Genomic DNA, 25,717 nt, shown 5'->3' on the forward strand with positions numbered 1-25,717 from the left:
AAACCAAACATTCAATACACTTTTAAATGCAAATTTGTGCAGGGACGAGTTTAATAAGTTGACTCATTGAAGCAGCTGCACCTTTGGCTCATGCAGAAAAAGGTAAAATTGATTTAAAGGTTCTGTAGATGTTCTAACATCTCTTTCTAACCATTTCTGAACTTGGAGAGGAGACAGACAGACAGACAGACAGAGACAGAGAGAAATAAAATAAAATGGAACAGTAGTTATTTTCCAGTGCATATAATTCAATAACAAATAAAATAAAGATTTGATGTCCTCTTTTTGATCCTCCAGATATCAAATACCCTGAGGTAGCTTTACCCCGATAGGACTGGACATAAATAAAGCAGTGCAATTTTAGACATATCTACATTCAAGTAAGTCCTGTTAAGTTTTTTTATGTTTATTGCCTACTTTTGTTGCACTTTAAAACTACCCACAGTCGCAGTTTGCAGTCTGCAAGTTGAGTAGCCATATAACTTGCATAAATAAATCAATGTCAGGATCCACTCAGATCCTGCCATATAATAAGAAACGGGGATACTGTATGTACAAGCAGTATAGCAAAAGCTATGTTCAAAAAGAAGCAGACAAATTATTTCTTCTCTATTCATCATCATAATTGCTGCCATCCTTCCTTCCTTCCTTCCTTCCTTCCTTCCTTCCTTCCTTCCTTCCTTCCTTCCTCACTTTTTCTTCCTTTCTTTCTTTCTATATACTTTATACTAAATATTTTAATTACAGTAATAACAACTAATAGAATCTAATCTCAAAAGTAAAAAGAGAATAAAATGGGCAAAGAAAGAAAAAGTAAAGAAAGAAAGTGAAATAAAGAAAAAGAAACATATAAAGAAGTCGTTTCCATTCATCATAAGTTATGAACAAACATCTCTTTTTCTCATAATGCAGCCCTTATCTACAAGCAAATCCATAAGGCATCACCTTTTCAATCCTGAGGTCAGCAAAAAGTCCATAAAGGGTTGACAGAATTTCATTAAAAACATTTCTTTCTTTAATCTTGATCAAATAAACCAATATTTTTCAGAGATAAAAGAAAAGAACGTAAGGTAAAATTAGCATCTTTAAAAGGCTCCACTGTGGTTATGAGCTTGCTGGTTGATCCTTGGCACTCAGCGCTGCATTCCTGAGATCTCCTCATACAAAGCAGCCATCCAGAGCCCATATGGGTAATCTCCCATCCTCTCTTAGTCTGGAGTCGTTCCGAAGAGTTTTATTCCATCTATGTTGGATCATCATCTCTACCTTTTTCTCAGAGAAAAAGTGTTTAGCTTACCATGACTTCACTGGAAGTGCTATTGCTTTCTCTAGCTCTAAGAAAAGGTGTATTCCTTCTTAGATAACGTAGCTGAATCTTGATATCTTCTGAAGAGAAAATACAGGATGTTATCAGGTGAAAACAACTATTTTCTAATTATTAAGAAATGATGTAACACAGTGTTATACAAGTCCATATGTGCCCTATTGTTCTTTCTTAGTCCTAATTTAAAAAGTCACTGTTAAACTTCTTATTTTTCTGAGATTAATGAAGTCAACAGATACCCAAGTTCAATTTCCTCACACATCAGTTTGAAAAAAACAAAGGTTAAGGGCTCATTTCATACAATCAAATTTGCTTGCCAAAAGTGGCTAATTAGTCTAGCAACACAGCTGTCTCCATGTAAAACTGCAACATTTACAGCAGAGAGTTATGCAGAATTAAGGACCAGTTACTTCAATATGATCTGGTTTTATGGCCAGATGGGTATAATTCAAATCTTATAGTAAAATTCTGTATAGTTTATCCCAGATTTAAGTACAGGTAGTCCTTGAATTAGAGCAGTTCATTTAGTGACCATTCGAAGTTACAATGGCACTGAAAAAATGACTTATGACTGATTTCCTCCTTTCCAGCATCCCCATGATCATGTGATCAAAATTCAGATGGTTGGCATCTCGTTCATATTTTTGACCATTGCTGTGTCCAAAGTCGTGAGATCACTTTTTGTGATCTTCTGCCAAGCAAAATCAAATGAGGAAGCCAGCAACAACCGGTTTACTAACTTATCAACTGCAGTGATTCACTTAACAACCAAGGCAAGAAAGATCATAAAATGGAGCAAAATTCACTTTAAAATGTGTCACTTAACAACAGAAATTTTAAGCTCAATAATTGTTGTAATTCGAGGACTACCTGTAGTACATGTACTAGATATACTCTAGTCTTCTTCCATAAATACCCTGGGATGACAATTGTCACAATTTTAGCTGTTGTGGTTGTTGGGCATTAGGTATGAAACAGGGGTGGGTTTCACATTTTGTTACCACCGGTGTCCCCCGCCCTGCGCATGCCACTTCACAGGCACATGTGCCACTTGCACGCATGCGCCCAGCCCCCCAAAAGGGCCTAAATAGGACAACATAGAGTTGGGGCGGGTGGGCAGGCCCACCCACAATTTCCGCTACCAGTTCGGGTGAATCAGTCTGAACTGGCTGAATACCACCTCTTCTTTGAGAAGATTGGCATATTGCCAGATTATAATCCTATACTCCATTTCATCAGAATAAATGAACTTCCTTCTGGACATACAGAATTGCATTATTACCTCAAATATTGCTTCATTTCATTGCTAGCTACAAAACAATTCTTGAAACAAACTTCTAACATGCTTAAAATTAGAATGTACAAAAATACCTCAATCTCAATCTTCTGACAAAGGTCACATGTATTAACATATTTTTCTCATAAAGCAAGACAGATGTTTGAAATCTGAATATGGCAACAGTTTTCCAGAGTAAAACACAGACCTTCCCTTAAGATTTACTGAGATTAATTCTTATCAAGGTTCAACATTTATAGCTGACCTATAATCAGAGCATTCAGGTTAATATGCTAAAATATTTAGATTGACTGACCACATGGACAACTTTCAGTGAATTTCATTCACTACTTTATTGTTACCCCATTCTAGTTGCCTTTCAGTGGTCTTTTCTAAGGTCCCTATGGGTCATAATAAAGGTAAAGGTAAAGGTTCCCTCACACATATGTGCTAGTCGTTCCTGACTCTAGGGGGCAGTGCTTATCTCCGTTTCAAAGCCGAAGAGCCAGTGCTGTCCAAAGACATCTCCCTGGTTATATGGCTGGCATGTCTAAATGCCAAAGGCACAAGGAACACTGTTACCTTCCCAACAAAGGTGGTCTCTATTTTTTCTACTTGCATTTTTACATGCTTTCAAACTGCTAGGTTGGCAGAAGCTGGGACAAGTAATGGGAGCTCGCTTCCATTACTCCCAGCACTAGGGATTTGAACCACCAAACTGCCCACCTTTCTGATCGACAAGCTCAGCATATTAGCAATGAGCCACTGCGTCCCTTCATGGGTCATAATGCACATCCAGAAAATGAAATTTATCCTTGCCCTTGCTCCAACTCAGCAAATATATCTTTATATTCCATGGTAAAACTTTATAATATGGTCTGCCTCCCTATTACTAAGAGGAGTATCCATGAGTTTGAAAGCAATGGGCTCTCCTGCTAAATAGCAGTTAGACTTATATAGCAGTTAGACTTATATACCGCTTCATAGGGCTTTCAGCCCTCTCTAAGCAGTTTACAGAGTCAGCATATCGCCCCCACAGTCTGGGTCCTCATTTCACCCACCTCGGAAGGATGGAAGGCTAAGTCAACCTTGAGCCGGTGAGATTAGAACTGCTGAACTGCAGATAACAGTTAGCTGAAGTGGCCTGCAGTATTGCACCCTAACCACTGCGCCACCTCGGAAGAATGGAATGAATGTTAGTCTGATTTGGGAGGAATTGTTTCATTCCATACACTACAAGAATAGACAAGCAAGCAAAGATTGTGGACCCCTAAACCAGAGGTGAGTTCCTACCAGTTCGCACCAGTTTGGTAGAACCGGTTCGTCAAATCTACCGAACCGGTTAGAAGAGGTTCCACCAGTGGACCCGGAAAGCAGGCCACACCTACAGAAGAGGTTCCAAAAAATTTTGAAACCCACCACTGACACACACACACACACACATAGACAGACAGACTCACACAGAGAGAGAAAGAGAAAGAGAAAGAAAGGAAGAAAGAAAGAAATAAAAAAGAAAGAAAAAGAGAGAGAGATGAAAGGAAAAAAGGAAAAAAGGACAGAGAGACAAAAGGAAGGAGAGAGAGAGAGAGAGAGAGAGAGAGAGAGAGAACACATGGCTGGCAAGCCACTCCCACAAAGGGGGCCACACCCACAGAGTAGGTTCGAAAAAATTTTGAAACCCACCCCTGCCCTAAACCTTTGGCTGGAGGGAGCCAAAAATCAAGATAGCAACTGCAGTCCTGAGACTGAAGCCCCACCCCTTTGAGTGTGCAGAAAAATTGTCCAAGCTTGTATCTTGCTGGTGTTGCAGATAGTCCTCGACTTAGAGCCATTCACTGAGTGACTGTTCAAAGTTACAACACCACTGACAAAAGTAACTTACAACTGTTTTTCACACAGCCTTTGCAGCATCTTCACAATCGCATGATCAAAATTTGCCTACTGGCATGTATTTATGACCGTTGCGGTGCCCTGGAGTCATGTGATCACCTTTTGAGACTTTCTGAAAAGCAAAGTCAATGGGGAAGCTAAATTCACTTAACAACCACCTTACTAAGTGCAGTGATTCACTTAACAATTGTGGCAAGAAAAGTTGTATAAAATGAGGCAAAATTCATTTAACAACTGCTTTGCTTAACAGAAATTTTGTCTCAGTTGTGGTTGTAACTTGGGGACTACTTATATTTTCTAAAACCTTGCAATAAAATCTTAAAGAATTTCAGAGTAATTTTATGCCTCTATGAGTAGATAGATGTGCTAAGAATTTCATTACTACTCTGGGTAGAGAACAGAAGACATATTGTGAAATCCAGTGCTGGTTTCCTGAGAAGTAAACCTTATTATGTTCAATTAGACTTACTCCCAGCCAGGAAAACTGTTACAGGACTGTAGCCTTACATTATTTTTCACAGGTAATGCTATGAACATTGTTTTGTCTGTTAACCTTTCTTTTAACTGTTATGAATATGATTAATGCAGCATGTGGTGAGGGAAACAGTCAGTGTTTATACAAACGATAATCCTTAAAAATGCAGCTATTTAGGCTGAATAATTCAATGCCAAACTTTTTCCTGGTTTTGAATGAACGAATGCAGACTTTAAAATATATTTTATTAGTCATTATGCAGCATTATTTTCCCCCTGGATATGCCTACAAAAGATGTGCTTATCCCATTTCTTTATATTTTATTTCAATATAATCATTGTTCCAATAATACTGTTTTTATCTATTAGGATAATTATATCTTAGGGACACGGTGGCTCAGTAGCTAAGATGCTGAGCTTGTCGATCAGAAAGTCAGCAGTTTGGCAGTTTGAATCCCTAGCGTCGCATAATGGAGTGAACCCCCGTTACTTGTCCCAGTTTCTGCCAACCTAGCAGTTCGAAAGCATGTAAAAATGCAGGTAGAAGAATAGGGACAACCTTGGTGGGAAGGCAACAGTGTTACATGTGCCTTCACCAGTCATGTGGTCATGCTGGCCACATGACCATGGAAACGTCTTCAGATAGTGCTGGCTCGTCAGCTTTGAAACAGAGATGAGCACCGCCCCCTAGAGTTGGGAATGACTAGCATATATGTGCGAGGGGAACCTTTGCCTTTTTATCTTACTTTTCTTCTTAATATCTCGCCTAACATTCTCATACCCAATATTATGCCATTACATTCAAGAATAATATGTGCCAGTTTGTTCTAGTGGTTAAAGAACCTGGCTGGAAAGCTGGAGACTGTGAGTTCAAGTCCAACCTTAAGCATGAAAGGCAGCTGGGTGACTCTGGGCCAGTCACTCTCTCTCAGCTCAACCCACTTCACAGGGTTGTTGTTGTGAGAAAAATAGGAGGAGGAAGATGTGTTGGATATGGCTCACGCCTTGAGTTATTTGTAAAAAATAATAAAGGTGGCATAAAAATGCATAAAGAAAAAATTGCAACTGAAATCTGAATCATAAAAAGACATCTATTAAAACAAATTGTTCAAAATGCAATCATTACTAATAGAGTTTTGGATCACAATATTTGTAAATTTTATTTATTTGTAAATTTTAATAGAGTAATTCTGGTTGGTTTACAATCTTAAAAAGATAAAAACTATACAAAAGCTAAAATATCTAGAATAGAGTAGAGTAGAGTAGAATAGAATAGAATAGAATAGAATAGAATAGAATAGAATAGAATAGAATAGAATAGGACAGAGTTGGAAATGACCTTGGAGGTCTTCTAGTCCAATCCCCTGCTCAGGCAGGAAACCCTGTATCATTTCAGACAAATGGATGTCCAATCTCTTCTTTAAAATTTTCTGTGTTGGAGAATTCACAATTTCTGGAGGTAAGTTGTTCCACTGGTTAATTGTTCTAACTGTCGGGAAATTTCTCCTTAGTTCTAGGTTGCTTCTCTCCTTAATTAGTTTCCATCCATTGCTTCTTGTCCTGTGTTCAGGTGCTTTGGAGAATAACTTGACTCCCACTTCTTTGTGGCAACCCCTGAGATATTGGAACACTGCTATCATGTCATCCCTAGGCCTTCTTTTCATCAGACTAGACATACCCAATTCCAGCAACTGTTCTTCATATGTTTTAGCCTCCAGTGCCCTAATAATCTTTGTTGCTCTTCTCTGCACACTAGAGTCTCAACATCTTTTTTACATCATGGTGACCAAATATCTAAATAACATATTGTGAAGATCCAAATACTGCAGCCCAATTATAAAATGGGGACAGAGGAAGCAGGATGGAAGGGAGGTGGGATCTGTTATTAATCTATCAATCTGCACAGAGCGATTCCCCATACATATGCTTTGTTTTTAAACCATCTTTTTAAACAATCATGCTAAACTTCAACACAACTTTGTGTTATAAGTACTTAGGATTGGGGAGGAATGTTTACACTGTGAGTAAGAGTTTATTTTTTTTTTAAAAACCCTTTCTCTTTCTCCTCCATAGAATGCAGTTTAACAAATTGGCAGTCCTGGGAAGAGTAGATCAGCAATACAATACATTTTCCAGTACTTACTCATACATGTACATTTTTTATCTATATATATATAAAACTCTAAATATTTTGACTTTGCTGTTTTAATAGGATTCACAGAAGAGGAGGAGGAAGAGGGAGGAGGAGGAGGAGGAGGAGGAGGAGGAGGAGGAGGAGGAGGAGGAGGAGGAGGAGGAGGAGGAGGAGGAGAAGAAGAAGAGGAGGAGGAGGAGGAGGAGGAGGAGGAGGAAGAAGAAGAAGAAGAAGAAGAAGAAGAAGAAGAAGAAGAAGAAGAAGAAGAAGAAGAAGAAGAAGAAGAAGAAGAAGAAGAAGAATCAAAAGCAACAGGCAAACACAGTAACCACCAATCTGGCCTCCATATTCCTAATTGATTGCTAGAGGTTGCATGTACATTGATGCCTGTGACAGTGTACAAAGTTTTCCCACATATAATAGGAACTGCACACAATGCCTTAGCACAATGCACACATTATCAGGGTCAATGACTAGTCATTTATACTGTAATCAATAAGATGATGTACTGTTGGGTGGATTGAGTCCTATAACTTGGCTAGAAATTTAACAAATATTCCTTGTAATGCAGGGGTGTCAAACTCACATTGTCAGGTTGGGGGGGGGTGGCCAGCATATGATGCATCCAGCCCGCAAGTTTGACACACCTGTTATAATGTGATGAATACAACAAATCTCACAATCAATCCATTTTTTAAACTTTAGTGCCTCTTATACCATCTAACCTTTTGTGTTAGCAGACAAAAGATTTTTCAAAAGCCTTAGGCAAGTGGTTGTGAGAAATTAAACTCACATATTAAATTTCCACCCAGCCACATTTAAAACTCCACAGATTTACCTAGACTTTCATTTCAGACATACAGTGCTAATATTCAAGCCTATAAATATTATACCTAGACTATCAGAGAGAACTACTGTAATGTTTGTGCCTGTTAATGAATTATTTTCTGGTTAAATTGTATCTTACTTCAATGGAATCCAATCACCTGCTACAATGCAAAAGTCACATGGGAAAAAACCCAGCTGAGTCGAATTAATAAAGGAGAACATGTACTCCAAAGCATGAACAGGAATTAATAAAGATGAACATGTGCCCAAATGGAAATTGCAAGAGGAGTTAAGTTAAAAGAAATTAATGACTCATATGACTTTAGAGATTAAAGATTTTCAGGAATTGGCTGCTTCTTTGCTAGGTTTTTTTAACATAAGTGTTAAAATATATACTGACACAGATGTCTTGTTTCATCTGTTGCTCAAATGATACTCTTTCATTACGACATGGGCAAAGAATGTTATCTTTACTGGATTCGCCATAATAACTTGCCCATCAAAAATGGAGTCATGAATTGAAGTGGGACAAGTAAAAACAGGCTTTAGGGCAGAGTTAGCATTATAAAGAGGTAGCTTGTAGGATTCTGGGAGTTGAAGTCAGTGGTGGGTTTCAAAAAGTGTTCAAACCTACTCTGTGGGTGTGGCCTCCTTTGTGGGAGTGGCTTGCCACCCATGTGACTGGATGGGAATGGCTTGCCACCCATGTGACTGGATATGAAGATGCCTACAACACTTGTCAGAACCACCTTAAATTACCTCACACACAGCACTGGCATGCATAAGAATATGATTAAACTTGTTTTTTAAAAGGCATCTTTGGTTTGGGTTAAAACAACTTCAACACACGTAATGTTCTGATTGCACCACAAACATAGTAGTCATCCTTACCTTTCACAGAGGCCCTGAGTTTTATAAATATGAGCATGATAGTGTAGAATAATCATATCCAAGGTGGGTGGTGGGTTTCAAAAAAATTTAGAACCTCTTCTGTAGATGTGGCCTGCTTTCCGGGTCCACTGGTGGAACCTCTTCTAACCGGTTCAGTAGATTTGACAAACCGGTTCTACCGAATAGGTGCGAACTGGTAGTAACCCACCTCTGGTTGAAGTCCATACATATTAAAGTTGCCAAGGACTGCTTTAGAACATAAGGCAATGCCAATTAGCAGCTTCACTGAAATAGCTTTCTTTGATACATTTAAGGTTATTGATTGATCTGAACTGGATCCGAGTAAATTATCAATGCTGGCACCCACAAATTACATATGAAATTTGTTAGCCAGGAGCCCTATTGGTGCAGTGGTTAAGTGTAGTATTATAGGCAAACTCTGCTCATAGCATATTCAATCCTGGATGACTAGGGATTGAATAAGGATGTTTTTTTTTTAATGTTTTTATTAAACATTTATAGGCCGCCCTTTTCCCTGAGGGAACTCAGGGCGGCTTACAATGATAGGGGAGGGGAGTGCAGAACAAAACACAAAAAGAAAATGTGAGTAAAAATAATTAACGGTAAAAACACAACATTCATTCAACATTCGGGAGGGGCGAGAGTAAAGTCTTATCCCCAGGCCTGACGGGATAGCCAGATCTTGAGGGCTGATTCAATCCTGATGGGACTCAAAGTTGACTCAGCCTTCCGTCCTTCCAAGGTTGGTAAAATTATTGTTGGGAGGCAGTATGCAAAGCAATGTTTACCGTGTAAACTTCCCAGAGAGTGCTGTAAAGCATTATGTGGTAGTGTATAAGTCTAAATACTATTATCCCAGTAGGCCAGTAGACCACAATTACTAAAAAAAAAAAAAAAAAGTATGATGGGTAGACTTCATTACAGTTGTCAGTCAAGGACTACCTGTGACTCCTTTTGGGGAATTGAAAAGTGAAATACTGTATGAATTTTTGAAATAATTACTAAGATTACCATATCTCAGCAGCCAAATATGCAGATGACCAGTAGATGGTGGCAAGCAGTTATATTTTTTTAATCTCTTTGCTGCCATCTAATGATAGACTATATCAATGATGGCCAACCTTTTCCAGACCAAGTGGCCAAAGTGCGTGAATGCATGCGAACCCCCAAAATATAATGCTTGCGTGGGGCCCCTGCACGGGCCCCATCATGCATGCAAGGCAGAGACCCGAAGACCAGCTGGCCAGCGGGAGGTGTGTGGGCGTGCACGTGCACAGCGGAGCTGAGCTGAGCTGGAGCGGTGTCTTGCAAACCCACAAAGAGGGCTCTGCGTGCCATCTCTGGCACAAGTGCCATAGGTTCACCACCACTGGACTATATATTTGCAGCCCAGGTATACAGTAATACCAGTAGCATTATATCTATAGTACCATTATGTATATGCAACGTATTCCAAAAATTATTGGGATTTGCTTAAATAGATCTTTCAAACTACTTTGCTTGATTTAATTCATGTCCATCCAATCTGATAAAAGATGTGCTTTTAAAGACCCAGCTTGCAAATGGGAACCTGGCTGCGGATTCCCCCAGTGCTACTTAGGAATGTCAGGATCACTCAGAATGCAAGATTGGTTCGCTGCCAGCTTGCTTGATTTTATAAAATACATTGAGGTGGTTGTTGTTTTTTGCAATGGCCAATATTCCATGTAAAGTGATAAAATGACCTTGACAGAACTGGTTAATGGCAAATGTCATTCATTCTTTGCCACTTTCACTGACCTTTCAAAACAGAAGTGTTTAACTTTAAATTTTTAAACTTTAAAAATCAGTTTAAAAATAAAACCCTGAAGAACAAAGAGTTCACAGAAGATCATACCTACTACTGCAGTTGTGAATTATTAGACACTTAAGCATCTATATCCCAACACTATCAATATTATCTTTTATTTACCCTTAAGGCGTTTGGCAGCTGTTAAATAGCTGTCTATGGCAGTTTGGGGGAAACTATAATAGTACATTATAAATCAATGAAAATGAAATTTTTGCTGCGATAATCTGATATAGATTTGCCAACATTTGTATGAAATTCAATTCAGTTTGATTATATCAGCATATGTTTCATTACTCCTAGCACTATTGATTTTGAAGTTTCTTATCCATATGTCTACATTATTTCAGTTATATCTTTGCAAGGCCCTTTGAAAATAACCTCAATCATATGGAATTGTTTATTCAATTTACAGGCCTTTTACAATTGGGTTAGTCAACTAATGAAATCTGGGTTCATCTCAGAGGGAGGGAAAGTACTTTCCCAGCCCCCCCAAAATATATTGAAATATAAAGATACAAACTACTGTTTGTCAACATTTAGGGGTGCTTCCTTCTTCTTTCAAGAATAGGAATAGCAGTACCTTAAAATGTGCAATAAACCCCAACCCGATCCTGTTGTAGTCCTTGACTTACAACAATTCATTTAGGGACTGTTTGTAGATAAAATGGGACTGAAAAAAAGTCACTTATGGCTATTTTTCTGACTTATGACCATTGCAGCATCCCCACATTCAAATGATCGCAATTCTGGTGCTTGACAACAGATTCAGATATGTGTGACAATTGCCATATCCCAAGGTCTTGTGAGCTTTTGTGACTTTCTGACAAGCAAAACCAAGTGGGAAGCCAGATTCACTTAAGAACCATGTTACTAACTTAACAGCTGCAGAGATTCACTTAAGAACTATGGCAAGAAAAGTTAAAAAAAATGGGACAGAACTCACTTAACTCACTGTCCTGTTTAGCAGCAGAAATTTTGGGCTCAGTTGTGGTCATAAGTTGAGAACTACCTGTAGAAGTGGCTGCATGGACTACTATGGACGAGGGGTGGTTCGGATGGAAAACAGTGACCCTAAAGTAGATTAAAGTTAAAAATGCAAAGCAAAATCTACATAATTCCTCTTCTCAGAATATAGAATTGCACAATAAGTACAAGTAGTCTTTAACTTAAGGCCACAATTGAGCCAGCAGTGGCTTTCTATTCTTTTACTACCAGTTCACATGTGTGCAACACTTCTGCATAAGCGCAGAAGCATCCAAGCGGGTGGGCGGAGCCTCTCACCACCACCACTACTGGTTCGCCCAATCGGGGCCAAACGGGCAGAAACCCACCTCTGAATTGAGCCCAAAATTTATCTTGTTAAGTGAGAAAATTTGTTAAGTGACTTTGCTCCATTTTTCTCACTTTTTATTTGTTAAATGAATCACTGCAGTTCTTAAATTAGTAATATAGTTGTTAAGTGAATCAGTTTTCCCCACTGACTTTGCTTATCTGCCGATTACCTCCCTCTGACCGATAAGATTGCACAGACTGGGCCTCCTCCGAATCCCATCCGCCAGTCAATGCCGACTGGCGACTACACGGAGGAGAGCCTTTTCTGTTGCAGCTCCAACCCTGTGGAATGATCTCCCCGTCGAGATACGCACCCTCACCACCGTCCAGGCCTTCCGCGCAGCCCTTAAGACCTGGCTATCCCAACAGGCCTGGGGATAAGTCTTCGATTTGCCCCACCCGAGTGTGAACGTTGAATGCAAGTTGTGTTTTTATTACTTTATTTATTTTGTGCACATATTGTTTGTTTTGAATTTCACCCCCTCCCTAATGATTGTAAGCCGCCCTGAGTCCCCTCAGGGAAAAGGGCGGCCTATAAATCCAAATAAACTAAACTAAACTAATCACAAAAGGGGATTACAGACTCCGGGACTCTGCAATCATCATAAATATAAGTCAGTTGTCAAGCATCCGAATGTAAATCACATGACCATGGGGATGCTACAATGGTCATTAGTGTGCAAAATGGTCATAAGACAGTTTTTTTCAGTGCTGTTGCAACTTTGAACCATCACTGAATGAACTGTTGTAAGTCAACGTCTCCCTATATAACCGTTAGTTGCTTTTTTAAAGCAATGTGTTCTTCATCCTTGAAGTACGGTATAAACTGAACCATCCATGCATAAATTAGCACTAAGTAACTTTTTTTTCCATATTGAAAGGCTTTGCACAGGCTTTGTAGCAGACTATGACTGTGATTAAGTTATATATATGCCAAGTTTGATTGGCACTTTTATTTAATGTATAACTAAATTTCATCTAAATTTGAGGAAATTGGTGAATGAATAACGGCTTAGATGAGGATAAACAGAATGTATTTTAAAAAGCAGTTTCGAAAGGTGGAAATAGGAAATTAAAGCAAAAGAACTCAAATTTGAAATGGTTTGGGGTAAGGCTGAATTGGCTGCCCTTGTAACAGCTGATTGTCAAAGCAGTTAGAAGTAAAATCCAGTATACATTCAGTTCATAACATAGGACCAGGCAGTTCTTCTCCTGAACCTGCTTAATAAACAAGTTAATTTTAACTGCTTTGATTAAAAATTTGGCAGTTTAGATTGGCCCAAGAAGAGAGAAAGTGTTTGTAAGAAGCAGGAAAGCCTAATCATTGTTCTGGATTGTGAGATGCCCTGGAAATATTTATATACTGTGGATTTTATAACAGAATGATGTATGTAACTGATATTGTGTCAGTATGGTGCATTTTCAGAACTGTTGAACAATGTTGTGAGACACATGTATTTGAATTATACATAAGATTATAAAGTGCTGTCAGAAGGATTCTGGGAGTTTGAATGCATCAAACTGAGCTAATTAAAGATTTTCTGAATAAGGATCTGATTCTGAGCTGATTTAAATATTGATCCAGAAATAGGTGATTATATCAGTACAGGAGCTTGAAGAACTGTGAGCAAGTTGGATAAATCATTTTCTCTTGAGTTTTCCTCTGCACACAGGGTTTATCTAATACCAAGTGCAATAGTGTTGGGTTTTTAATGTTTTTTCCCAGCTAAAGGGCATACTGCTGTAAGCAACACAACTGATTTGCTGAAAACAATGAGAATCATTATATTGCATATTACATGTTATTTCCTAGGCTTTGTATACTTTATCCCAAATGCAAGTAGATGTGCATTTTCAATAACAACATAAGACACATTTGTAAAAATACATACAAATTCACATATTATGTCTATGCAGGCTTACAGGAGAAAGAATATTGTGCCGGTACTACAGTATACACATCACTGTGCTGTATGAACGCTCAGAGGAAAAAAAATATTTGTATGTATTTTCACCATTCTATCAATACTAGATAAATCAATTCACATAAGATCCAATTATTATTGCAGAGAAAACTTAGTATAGAAAAATTAGTATAAAAGAAAAAAATCTTGTTGGGAATTGGGAGGCTGTTCATGTGACACCACCTTCACAACTCAGAAAACATACCAATATTTTTAAAGGTGGTATGTAAGACATAGGTTTTCCAGAGCTATCAATCAGGTAGATGTAAGATATATAGATGGATTAGCGAGATATTCAGAAGCCCTCTAACACCAAAAAGAGAGAGAAAACTATCTCTTTGGTACAATTAGCAATAGAAAAAGGGAACTTTTCTTTATCATAGGATTATGGAAGGCAAGATTTACAGAGAAGGAAAGAAAGAAGAAATAAATCTCCTCCTGTACTGCAGCTGCACTTCACGCTGATTTCTCAAACCAAGCCCCAACACAATTGTCATGTATTTTAGCCTTGGAGGACAGCAGTCTCCAGAGGAAGGGGACAGAAGGATCAAACTGATGAAAACCATATTGTGTTATCACACAACAAACCTCAACTCTGTTTTGTCCGTATCAAAATTTCACATCCATGCTCCAAGATTCAGAAAAAAGGTTCAAGGACCTCCATTGATGAAGGCTGAGGTTTTCTTCATTGGTGGGATTCAAAAAATTTTACTACCAGTTCTGTGGGCGTAGCTTGGTGGGGCATGGCATGTCATAACGGGTGTGGCATGGCTTGGTGGGCGTGGCAGGGGAAGGATACTGTAAAATCTCCATTCCCTTCCCACTCCAGAGGAAGGTTACTGCAAAATCCCCATTTCCTCCCAATCAGCTGGGACTTGGGAGGCAGAGAATAGATGGGGCCAGTCAGAGGTGGTATTTACCGGTTCCCCAAACTACTCAAAATTTCCGCTACCGGTTCTCCAGAACTGGTCAGAACCTGCTGAATACCACCTGTGGTTTGCTTCTTATAGTAATCAAATGTGGGACAAGTTGATACTGTAGTTCTAGGAACTCTGTATCACTATAAATATTGGGAATTTATAAATGTAATCAATAAATGACTGAATCATATTTGTTGAAGCAATCATAACAATGGATAAATCTGAGCTACAATGATGGACACTTATTCAGTTCCTCTTTTTTGCTATTTTCCGATGGATACGCTAAAAGAAGGCTGTTGGTGGAGGAACATCATAACTTCTGGGTCATCTGGAATTCATCACATTTTTTTCTCATTTAACCTTTTTATTGGATTATAAAATAAAATAAGATACAAAATATGAAAGTAAACAGGAAAAGGGTGGGGAGGAACAGGGGGAAGAGAAGTGAGGGAGGATAACAAAAAAGAAAAAGAAACATTGACTTCCAACTCTTCCTGTTGGAATAGAATAAGGCATTAACATCAAATCACAACTTTTTTTTTCATAATAACATGAACAAGCCTCTTCTATTCCTAACATGGACGAATGGTTGCCAAAGTTGATGGGAGTTGGCTGAAATGGCAAAATTGACTATTTTGATTAAAGAAAAGAATATAAGTACTTTTGTTTCCACGTGGAAACTGCTTCTGAACTTTGTGCTTGAAGTGAAAAAGAATGAAACTTTGATTTTGATCGATAGATCCAGGGGTGAGTTGCTGGGGGTTTGCAGAAGTTAGGAGAACCTCTAGCTAAGATTCTATGCAGTTCGGAGAACCCCCAAATGCCATTCCTGGCTGGCCCCCCCTCACCCCTCCCAGGAGTCCCCACACAGCCCGTTTTGGATGCAAGAAAATGCAGGTCATGCACAGAGGCTCAGGGAGGGCAAAAAATGGGCCTACTAGAAGTTTGGGAAGACCGGAAACAGAACCATTTCCAGCCTTCAGAGGGCCTGGGGAGGCTGTTTTCACCCTCCCGGAGGCTCAAAAAAACCCTCTGGAGCCCGGGTAGGGAAAAAATGCCCTCTCCCCCATGGTTAAGGAGGCTGACTAGGCCATGCCCACCATGGCCATGCCCACCCAGCAACCAGGCAGAGAACCCCTTGCTAAAATTTTTGAAACCAACCCCTGAATAGATCTTTATAGGAACTCATAACATTTTGTACAATTGTCTTTCCTATGTTATTTGTCATCGTGTTTCAAATTTGATTGAACTTCTATTTTGTCCAGAGAATTCTTTTTCTCCATGAAATTAGATAAGAAAATGGCATCCTTTTTCCAGATGACACCTTGTGCTAGATTGTTGCAGCCAAAACAACAAAGGGCCTTGGACCATAAGGACTCTGTTGTTTTTAATGCATGCTATTTGTGGGTGATTTTCATCCATTCTTTCCAACCCACCACCACATTATTAGGCAACATTATAATTGAAAAACCAATCCTCAATGCCTTTTTTAAAAAGCCATTACGACACTGTTTTCTGCCAGCCTCTTAATCTACAGAACATTTTGGGTGTTGCTAGAACCAAATTAAATATACCACTCATTAATCCTGAATCTCAACATTATAACTCTTAGCCATTGCTCCACCTGTGATTATCATAGGGAAATAATCACATTTAAAAGCATTTTTTAAAAACCTGCTGTATCAACCAGTGTATCACCTGCAAATTCAACAATGTGTTCTATGTTAGACAATGCAAATATCCAGGTTTTAACTAGAAGCGCGCTGGGAAAAACACCAAAGGGCTTTGCATTTTGGGAACCACAACAAAATTACTATTAAGAAAAAAACAAAGAGGTTAGGACAACAGAAATTGTAGTAGTATGACATAGAGAATTCCAGTCCCATATTCTCAAGTTTGGAGAATAATAACTTCAAAGTGTCATTTTAAAACTGCTTGCACATAACTTTCTTTTATGTCAAAGGCCATATTCCCATGGTTATCCTTTACCTTCATTAATGTTCTTAAGATCCTTAGCTTATGAATTTTTTTGATCCAGAGCTCCTGGGTCTAATAACTACTTACAGGCTCTACTTGGGATGGAAGTCCAAATATCTGATTAGAGCTATTATTATTATTATGTATTATTCATTAGACCCATGCTGTCCTCCAATATTGATGCAAGCATCTAATTTATTCCTGAATACAGAGCTTTAGTGTATATATTCATAGCTTTCATTGTAGTAAAGAAAGCTCTAGAAACAGAAGACAATTGTGATGGACTTTTTATACCATTAATGTGCTCTGCTTTGCAGCTTCATTCTATTTTCCTATCCCTTTCCTATAAATTTCTTTTATCTCACATTTTTTCTAGCTTTTATAACTGAGCAACTTGAAAATAGAAAACAGATAAGAATTATAGCACGTCGGAGCTGGAAGTTCCTTATAGATCACCTAGTCCAACTTCCTACTCGGTGCAAGAAATGTATGATGCAACTACAGTGACCTGACAGATGGCTATCCCTTTCATCTTTAAACATCTGCAGTGGAGGAGAGCTCATTGCCTTCTATTACAATCTGTTCCATTGTCAACTCTTTCCATTAGTCCCCTTGCTTAGCTAAAATCTGCTTCTCCAAAATGCCTATCAATTGCCCAAGACCTGCTTTCTGATCTCAAAATGACTTTCTCATATATATTTTTAAATAATAGCCAGTTAGATATCTTAAAGTTATCATCAAGTCTCCCCTTAATCTTCAAATTTTCCAGACTAAACAAACTCAGCTCTTCTGAGAATTCCTCTAGAAATCTGTTTTCCAGGGTCTCTGTACCATGCTTCCCCAAATTGGTGTTTCCAGACATATTAGATTACAATGCCAGCATGTCTGAAAGTACTAGACTGGGGAAGTCTACTTCACATCATTGTGATTTCCTCCGTCCACATCAGAGGTAGAGAACCTCAAGCTTTGGGACTGCATGCAGCCCTAACCCTCTATTTTGCAAACCTTTGAGTTCCTTCTAGCCATTCAATGAATTTAAGAGAACAATGACTTGCTGCCAGTTTGGAACAGGAAACACATAAAAGTATCTATGTAGTCCTTTAAAATATGGTTTTAAAAGCAGATAAACCTCTCCAATTCCCATAAACCTAATTTTTGAAGAAAAAAATCAGACCACCAACAAATAACTAAATGTGGCGCCTAGAGGTCAACCATATTGTTGCAAATGAAATATGGTGTCTCTAATGGAAGTAAATAAGTAATCTAGTTCTTCATAGTGTGTGCAGTGCAGGAGTGTCTACTTTGAACAACTAGTCTACCCAGTGTATAAAAAAAATGTAAACATAGTTATCAGCTACCAAATTCCAATCCTGGTCTACATCCTTCTAAAGGACTAAATGAATTGCATCAAATGTGGTCCCGTGGGACTAGAGTCCATTTCTCTTCATGAATAATATGTCCACCATGCCATTAGTTTTGCTGAACTAATTCCCACAACATTGTCTTATGCCCTGGATGTCAAACCACCTACTAGGGCTGTATTACTATTATCTTTCTCATTTTTCTTATCACCTATTTCCTTAGCTTCTTATGACTATAACTTTGTTGTTTGCATCGTATGATTTATGTTGATTGCTTTTATTAGTATTCTATTATAATTTATGTTGATTGTTTATTGAATATCTTATGACTGTCACTGAGTGTTGTATCTTATGATTTATGACAATTGTATTTTATGAGTATGATCACCTGTTGCTTGGGAGCTTATGCCACCTGTCTGAAATAGTATAGAGTTTCCTGCTTGAGTAGGGGTTGGACTAGAAGACCTCCAAGATCCCTTCCAGCTCTATTCTGATTGTTTGATTGATTGTTTCCTGTTGTTTCATTTTGTAGATAGCACTTTTTTGTTGGCAGATGTTGGCCATTTTAAGAAAAAACCTCGTCGAAATAAAACTCCCGCATTCAGGAACTGGTCCTACACAAGCGTGTGCAACATGTTGATAACACAGCCACTGTAACTTCTTTCAGCCCATACACATTCAGCATTTTGATTGTCTGGTTACCAGCCTTTAAAGTTCAACCTGTCTTCCTTCACAAATGCATTTGTCAGTGTGATAAACTGAGCTGCAGCTGAATCTCTCTATAAAAACTCTTTAGTTACAAAAATGCTTCTTTTATTTCCAAAGTTAGAGGAAGCTTAATCCTTTTTTCAGATTTCCACCACCAGCATCTCCCACATAAGCTATAAATGTATTACAGAAAGGTTTTTATTTTTTTTAAAAACAAAGAAATATAAGATTACTTGTAATTGATTGTCACTAATTTGGGGTTTTTTTATATGTTGGTATAAAAGTAAGGTAGGTAAGTGTGCCTTAGGTTAAGCTGAACTTCTGATGACTTCATCAACATGTCTGTGCCTTTTACATGCAACTTAAAGGCAACACATATTGAAATAGAGCTTGTCACAGGTTTAGAAATGTGTTTGAAACTATCCCCTCTCATTTATTCCCCAAAACTTTGGAAAAGGGTCAACAGTGGCCTGCAGAGAGCAAAAATTCCAGACCCTGATCCTCCTTAGACTATTTCAATTTCCTACTTTCGAAGTCTCTACCACATTCTGCTCACCTTTCTAGATGGTTTCTTGAGTAGAGCTATGTAGATAATGAGGGAGGGAAAGAGGAGTTTTGATGATCTACCAAGTAGAACAAGTTGGTGAGGAACAAAATGGGAACAGCAGTTTATATAGAGCCAGCAGGTATGCCCACTGGGTATGGTGGGAAAAAACTCAAAATAATATCCATGACACTGCAGTTGAAGCTCTGCTCATTTTTTCAACTTCAAGTAGATAGTTGGTTACACCACCACAGCCAAATGTTGTTGTTGTTGTTGTTGTTGTTGTTTTATCACTTGTGGAACCCCTGATTCCAGCAATTTTCATTATCCCCTATCTGGGTAGATAAATGAACATCATTACTATTCTAGTTGCATTCTGCAATGTAACTCAATGAGTGACATTACAGTGCAGGAAATTCCTTCAACCTATAAAGCTGTACCACTACTACAAAGAGCAGAGAGCTTATGTCCCTATCGGAATCTCTAGGTACCTGCTTCCTAATTTGATGTACTGTGTTTGTTTTGAAGAACAGCAATTACTGATTTTCATCAAAGTAAAAAAGAATGAATTTTACAGATATATGTAATAAATGTGTTCCTCTGTCAGTATTATGCTATACATTTGCCCCAAATTAATTAAATTAATTAAAACTGTAAGTTTTCAGGAACCATTCAAATTTTGAAAAAAGTCTTCAGCTTTGCTGAATCTGAAAGAAATAATAATAGTACCAAAAATTAGGAGTTTAGTACAATTTCAACGTATGAAATAAAAATGATGGGTTTCAGCCATCATATATATATGAAATCTTAGTATGTATGCTACTACTAAGATTACTTTCTTTAAAATGGTGAAAAAAGCATCCTATCATAGACCTGAAAATTATTTATATTTTACCATTTCAGTCACCTAGAAACAGAAATATCCAAAATCCAGACATTGTTCTTGAGGGAACATTCAAATCATAATCTGAAATGGAAGGTGGGGGATATTTTAACTTTTTAAAGCCCTGAATATCAGCATTGTGAATTAAGATCAGAAAGCTAGAGAAAACTTATGCAGATGCCGAATATCTATTTTCTGCCTAACAGAGAAAAGCAGATTTAAATGCAAATGTATACAATAGCTGAGATTTGTTTAGACAATAGGCCTTTTCTCAGTAAATGTTGATTGCAAGGAACAACTGCTGCTCACCAATATACTATATAAAGAAAGCTTAAGATTTTCCAGGATAATTTAAAAAACAATATTGCTATGGGTCAGTCAAGTACTTCCAGGAAGGAAGGAAGGAAGGAAGGAAGGAAGGAAGGAAGGAAGGAAGGAAGGAAGGAAGGAAGGAAGGAAGGAAGGAAGGAAGGAAGGAAGGAAGGAAGGAAGGAAGGAAGGAAGGTTGCAGATTGGAAGAATAGAAAATAATATCCCCCTTAAAACATTTTCTTCCCTATTTTGTTGCTGCTTCTGCTAGCAAAATAATAAAACAAAAAAAAACCCAGGGTTTTTAGTATTCTACTACCAACAGGCTTCACATTTTAGCTGTCCATTGAAAAATTGTCATGACTGGTTATAGGAATGCTTCTACTTTAAAGGAATCCACTCATCAACCTTCCTAGCCCTAAAAGACTTTTTCTCCACCTCTGTCTCACTCCCTTCCCCCTTTGCTCTCCCTCCTCCTCCTCCTCCTCCTCCTCCTCCTCCTCCTCTTTCTCACATTCACTTTCTTCCTTCGCCTGACTCTTTCTCCTTTTTTCAATCTCTCTCATCTCGCCTTTCCATTGTTATTCACCCTGTTTATTGCTTCGAGCAGCCCTGGCATACTGGACATCATCGGGAACTACAAACGACAGGATGCAATAAGCTAGAGAATAGCAGTAATCTGAGGAAAGTTCTTCATTCACTCTTGCTCCTAACTCTCTGTCTTCTTATCCTACCTAGAAAATAAAAAAATCAATACCACCTCACAGGGCTTGATAAAACTGCTGGATGAGTACAGCAGGCATGCTGGATATAGTAAATTAAAGTGATCAAAATTTTCCAGTCGACTCTGCCTAGAGCCTACATAAACCAACAATTCAGTCTGCAGAATGTCTGTCATTCAAGAAGCTTTATTTTATCTGTGTCTTTGATTATCTTGAAAATGAACACATATGCTTTATACCTGTGTGCATGGGCATTTTTATGTGCAAGGAGAACAGATGCAGCAGCAGCTGTCGGCTTAGCTGTATTCTCGTACACATCTGTATCTTTCCTGATACCTGTTTGCAAATGCTGTATGTATATGCATATTAAAAACACAGGCAATTAATCAGGGATCGTTATTATGGGCTTTAGAGCATTTAGGGATTTGTGGATTGCTGGTTGGGGCTTTGTTGTGTTTCCTTTTGTTTCGATGGTCAAGGTTTGTGACACCATAAAGCTGACATCAAGCAAACCATTTAGTGCTTGAGCAAGCACCTGCAATTCATTAATTCATTAATGAATGCAATAATTAATTCATTCTTTCAATTTAATCAAACATTTATAGCCAAAAAAAGAATCTGTCAGACCAATAGGCTAGATGTAGGAGAATTTTAATGCACCTGAGAAGTTTGTTTAGTTAGTTAGTTAGTTAGTTCTCATGTTTCTGGACAACCCATCTGCCTCAAGTTGTCTTTGTCTGTGTATTATTTGTATCACATTGAAAATAGTAATTTTAATTTAAACCACAAGGGAGCACACATATTAGAATATTCCATGAATGGAGCCAGTGGGGATGAATTCTGTCCTCACAAAGGAAGGATCTCACTGATATTTTTTCCACATATTCTTAAATCAATTGAGTTGAGAAGTAAGTAATGAGGTGGCCAGAGAATTTATGGAAGTTCAACATCAGATTATTTAGAGAAATTCACAAGGAGGAATAATGAAGAGTTTCATTTTTAAAAAAATCATATTTGGGGAAAGATGAGCCTTCAGTGCAACTGTATTCAGTAAATTCACGAAAATATGATTAATAAAAATAATAGTATTAATGGCTGTATATAACCTTAAATGACAATTTTCAGATCAGAGGTTCATTTAGGAGATACTCACAGGACCATCCTGGAACAGATGGGTTGGCCCAGTTCATAGGAGGAATGAAATATTCCAAAGTTCCCCAAAAAGCAAGCTTTTGCATATCCTTATTCCAGCCATATTGATTAGTTGAGCACTTGTATGTATCATCCATCTTCATTCATTTCATTGAGGTTTGTGATTTGTTAAGACTAAGAACTCCTCCATTTATGCAACTGCATAATTCAGGAACACTTTTTTCTTTAGGAGCAGAAATATCCCCAAGCCCTAAAACTATTATATTAAGAGATATTAAGGAAAAGAGAAAATCCTTCTATGGACTTCTGCCCTTTGTTTCATATGAACTGCTAACGCTAAAAAAAATTACTCCCCCAAAGGTGGTTTTTTTTTTAATTACAATAGATAAAAAGTCTCTTTGAACTCATTTTGCAAAATATTACAAACAGTGGAGTCAAAAGCCTGTATCCACTCATTACATTTTTTTATTGCAAGATGCTCAGCATTTTTTAAATTTTATTTATTTATTTCTAATGCTTCGCATAATTTATTCTGAAAAAAACCCAAAGTTTTATATATTTTTTTCCTAAATGTAATATCTTACATTTTTCTCTGTTGATGGACTTCTTGTTTTTCTCAGTCCAATCTTCTAATCGGTCGTATTCTTTTCTGCTAGGGGTTGACCAGACCTCCAATCTGAAAAGCTGCTAATCAGTGCCATTATGCAGGTCATTAAATACAAATATGGAATAATACTGCTCTCAAGCAGATCCCTGAGGGATTCCACTGGTTACTGTTCTCCAGTTTGATGTACAGCCCTTAATCCTAACTCTGTAAGTGTAGTTATTGTGAACTTCCTTTACTTTAGGGCCATCCAAACCATAGCTTTCCAGTGAGAATTCATGTAGAACCTTGCCGGAAATTATATTCCCAATGTTCACTCTGCCCATTAAATTAATTATCTTGTCAAAGGAGCCAAGATTTTTTTCATGTGACCCGTTTGTGATAAAGCTATGTGGATTCTAACCAATCTCAGTATTGTCTTCCGGATATTTACAAACAGTCTGCTTTATTATCTGCTCTATTATCTTTCCAGGTATTGATGTGAGTCTAACTGGTTAATAATTACTGGGGTCCCCCCACTTTCTTGAGAAGGGCGACTACATTTGCTCTTCTCCCAGTCTTCTGGCACCTTCCCATTATTCAGGATTTCTCAGAGTTAAAAGACAGAGCTCTGAGGACGGTCAGGATTTGAAGTCATTCAAATTAGCTAGAAGATCATTTAGCATATCCTTACTAACCTGTAACCTACCCTCTTGGGCTCTTTCTCCATCCTTGCTATACAAATCTCCATTTCTTTTGAACGTAAAAAAGAGAGCCATATACGAGTTGAACTCCTAGCAAACTGTTAAGCAGTGAACCAACCACCTCCTTTGTTGTCCTCTTGCTGTTGCAAAATTTGTGGAAATCTCTCTAGCCAACCTTAGCTCACTCTCTGCTTTGCCTTCCTGACCCGATGCCTATATTTCTGAGCTGAAGCTCTTGTAGACTTCCTTGCTCATTAGCCCTTCCTTTTATTTCCATTAAGCACCCTCCTTTAGTCTCAGATGCTTGTAAACTACTTATTCAACAACCCTGGCTCCTTTAGAAATCTCCTAGTTGTTGTTCCCTCATCAGCTTTGTCTGTGACTGCCCTGTTTTTAATGTCCTTTTCAAGACAGCTGTAACTCCTTTCCCTTTAAGGTTGTCTTCCCATGGCATTTTATTATGTCTTTCAGTTTATTAAAATTGACTCTTCTAAAATACAGCTTTCGTTTGATTTTTTTTTTTAACAAAGTTAAAACAATCTACAGTCACTTGCATCCAAAGTTCCCACCATTATAATATCTCCTAAATCCAAGGTAGCAAATCTAGCACCCACATTGAAGGAGAAAATTCTCATCCACACAAGTCAAGACTTAATCTGACATCTTATGTTTAGAAGAATTTGTCTTCCAAAGAGATTTCTAGGTACCTGGAATATCTAATCAAAACCCTTTTATTTTATTTTATTTTGAGGGGGGGAGGTGAAGTGGTGTCCTTTGATTTCAATAAAACCTCTTCTGCCTCTTCTAACTGCTAGAGAGACCTGTAAGGAAAGACTAGGACATTTTGAGATTATTCCAAGGAGGGACCTGAATTCTTCATCCAATCAGAAGACAGGTAGTTTTGGTATTTTAGGAAATGCAGATATTTTGCTAAAGACAGAGATGGTTCATAAATTATGATAATCATCAGGACACTTTAGCATGAGACAGTTAAAGTATATATAGGAAGAAGCTATATAGAAGATACAATGTAGGTTTCCAGTCCTTCTTGCCTTTTCTCTCTCTCCCAATTTCCTCTTATTCATAAAATGGTCTGAATAGAAGTTGTAAGTAAAGACAAATGATAAAGCAAGATCTCAGATCTGGGCAAAACTGTTCTCACATGCAAATAAAGAAAGGAATTAAATATGCTTTCTCTTCAGAATTCTTGGTAGATATTTAGGGAGAATTGGAAGTAAACAGGGGAGAAATGAAGATATAGGGGAGGAGGGTCAGAGGGCCAATTGAGGGGGAAGAAAAAGGGCTATTTGATCTAGTTGACATACGGATTTGATTATTTTAATTACAATAATAAAAACATTATTTCCGAGGCAGTTGTTAACATCTCCCTATCCGAGATCCTTGGGAAGGACCTGATAGGCGGATAAAAATGCCAAATTCAAGCTGGAATTCTGGCTTATCCTTTTTTTGTTTTCATTGGTTTATTATTGTTGTTGTTAGGGGCCTTAAAAGCTATAGATGACCTTGCTTCTTTCAGTTTGTGATTACCTGAGGACCCAAATATATAACTGTGTGCATGTGCTTTTTAAAGTAATGTATATAAAGTAATGTAATTAGTAATAAAGTAAAGTAATAACTATCTATCTATCTATCTATCTATCTATCTATCTATCTATCATCTATCATCTATCTATCTATCAATTATCTGTGTGTGTGTGTGTGTGTGTGTGTGTTATTTGTGCTGACAAATAAAAATAAAAAAATAAAAAAATAAAAAAAACACAAATATAACAAAGGCAACAGTAAAAATATTGGGTTTCTGTCGTGATGGACTCTTGTGACGAGCCGATTGACAGATGATGGAAGCAGTTAGCTTCCTCCCATAATTG

The sequence above is a fragment of the Thamnophis sirtalis genome, unplaced genomic scaffold (genome assembly GCF_051295495.1).
Source record: "Thamnophis sirtalis isolate CommonGarterSnake01/CBP01778 unplaced genomic scaffold, rThaSir2_p1.2 scaffold_2, whole genome shotgun sequence".
In the NCBI taxonomy this organism is placed as follows: domain Eukaryota; kingdom Metazoa; phylum Chordata; class Lepidosauria; order Squamata; family Natricidae; genus Thamnophis; species Thamnophis sirtalis.